Genomic DNA, 2,644 nt, shown 5'->3' on the forward strand with positions numbered 1-2,644 from the left:
TCTCTCTCTCCTCTCTTGCTGTTTTATTTTGTTTGTTTTATTTTTGTCATCCGCTTAAATTGATTGCTTGGTATTAATTTGCTCCACACATCAAGTTTATTATTGGTGTGGTTTTCACAACGAATCCGCAACAGAAGTCATGTAAAATAGTTTGTGTGGGAACTTCATGGATGATTATTGTTAATATACATTCAAATAATGCTATTTTTTCGTTTTAAAGAAACAAAATATTTATATTGAAGTTCTACTTTATTCATTCTTTTTTGGGTCTTTGTTGTTACTATGGGCAATGAAACTGGCATTTGATGGTTTGAAAGGTTCAGAGTATAATACAAGAGATACTTCTATAGATGATGTTGGCAGGTTTGATAGTGTTTTAGATTCTTACGCACGGTGGGAATTCTTGGAGACATGTGCTCTGTGAAAGTGAAGTCGTTGAAGGCAAAATCCCTCCCGGAAGCCCTTCCGTTCTGATTCTGTCTCCCTCTGCTTTAAGATCCATACACCTTTTAAAGGGTTTTTGCTTTATGCCTAAATAATGCAGCGCTGTCAAGTTATTCTCTAAGCACATCAAACTTCAAGAACAGGTCTTTTCCTATATTCTGCAACTTCACTCAATCAATTTTTCTCAATTTCATAACTATCAATCCATGACTGACTCACTTACTGACTGACTAATACAAGATGGAATTACGTTTTAATTTCATTGGTATATATGTGTATGGCTTTAGCATAATAAATAGGTCTCTAACAGGAAATGTGCACCCAACTGTATCTTTATTTACTTCCGTTTACAAAATGACAGAAAAACTCTACGGCATAAGGCTCTGCCACTAAAAGTTTTAGAGCTCTTTTAATAACCATTCAACAAGGTTTAATTCCAAATAATCTATCTCTAACTCTGTGTATGTATGGGACCTGACATTTACATTTCTATCCATAGACTGACTTTGACTTTTCTTCTGCATTTCGGAATGATTCATGTCCATGATTTCTCTTTTTAACTAATTCATCTCATTTGCATCATGTACTAGTACTGCTGATCCTTCATGTATTCATCAACCATTGATTTTGCTTTATGCTCCATGCAGATTTCTTTGTTGAAAACCCGTGTTAACATTGCCAGCGGCACACCAAGCAGGTTGCTCGTCTTACATCCTTTCATTGACAAAAACCATCGGATCAAATATTTCTGTTTTTTCGTTTCTTTGGTTGCTTAGATCAGTAGTCCTGTAGTACGTTTGTTAAATTTATTATACTCTCAATCAAATGCAGGATAAAGAAGCTCATTGACGTTGAGGCATTAGGCCTTTCAAGGTTACAAGTACTTGTGCTTGACATGATGCATCCTGATGTAAAGGGCTATTCCTTGTTTACCCTTCCACAAGTCAGGTGTGTTTCTCTTTCTTCCCCTTATCTATTATATATAGAATTGTAGATATGCTAATTGATTACTATTATGAACATTTTGGAAGTGGATGATATTTGTGGAAAGGAACTGAAGATATTGTTGAAAGGGTAGCAAAAAAAAAAACGAAGGTAAACTTCAAACAATTTTAATATTTACTGCTCCTTTTCAATTTTTCTACACACAATTGATTTTGATTCTAATGGTAGTATTGAGTCTAATCTACTTAAAACGGTTTCAACTATGTTTTATCCCACAATGTCAAACTCAATCAATTAGGAATTGATGTCAAAGATGATATAAGTCATATCTTCCCTTGCATTTCTTTATGTCAGACTTGGACATCACTTAAGGTATCAGTTTCCTCTAAAGGTTTTTATAATTATGGGATAATGTTGTTTTTAAAATCCTTGAATTTACTAACATTAACCTTCTTTCATCTAGAAAAATTTACGTTTTGTGCTAGTGACGATGATCGAATTGAAACCTTTTTATCTCTAACATGTTTAATGTTTTAATCATCGATAATTATACAATCAGGGACGCAAAAATCTTATGCATATATTGTTGGAACTGGGAATGGAGAATCGTACATACTAATTTTACCTTGTAGTGTTTGTGAAATATGTGTAGGGCTCATACTTGTCCTATTTGTAAATCCTATGTGTAATCATTCTTCTTTTGACATAGTTAAACTGATTAGTGTCTTGTTTGGGTTCAACATCAAGAGAATAGTTCCTTTCAATCTTTGAAGGAATAGACATTGTTGTTGTTAATATTGGTTTCTCAATCTCGTCATTGTTTTGAATTCTCTGCATCATGAAATTTCATTGTTCTTTTCTCAGTCTTGTTGTTGTTCTTCTCTGCAGTGTGATTATTCATTGTACTTCTCTTAGTATTTAACTTTCAGGTATAATTCTCACCATTTGTTTCCAAAAGTAAAATACTGAGAGAAGAACAATAAAAGTTCACACTACAGAGAAAAACAATGACAAGACTGAGATAAGAAAATCAACAATCATGTTGCGGAGAAGAACAATGACAAGATTGACAAACCAATATTAACAAAACCAATGTCGATCGGTTGCTTCCAAGCTTGAAAGAAACTTTTCTTTTGAGGTTGAACTCAAACATGATACTGGTTCGTTTAACTATGTGTAATCATTCTTTACATCCCCAAGGTGAAAGAAGAGTGATTATACGTAGATTTTGCAAACATGACAAGTATGATTTGTT

At 33.4% G+C, this 2,644-nt stretch overlaps 1 long non-coding RNA gene across 1 annotated transcript; it reads left to right on the plus strand.

Moving 5' to 3' along the window:
- The first annotated feature begins 291 nt into the window (after positions 1–291).
- Positions 292–1,498, plus strand: LOC146903553 (uncharacterized). Its single transcript, XR_015023666.1, has 3 exons — positions 292–587; positions 1,092–1,141; positions 1,276–1,498. It is a non-coding gene; the product is annotated as an uncharacterized LOC146903553 (long non-coding RNA).
- Positions 1,499–2,644: the final 1,146 nt, after the last annotated feature.

This window comes from Medicago sativa, chromosome 8 (assembly GCF_051527215.1).
Source record: "Medicago sativa cultivar Bolivia chromosome 8, Bolivia_mono, whole genome shotgun sequence".
Lineage (NCBI taxonomy): Eukaryota > Viridiplantae > Streptophyta > Magnoliopsida > Fabales > Fabaceae > Medicago > Medicago sativa.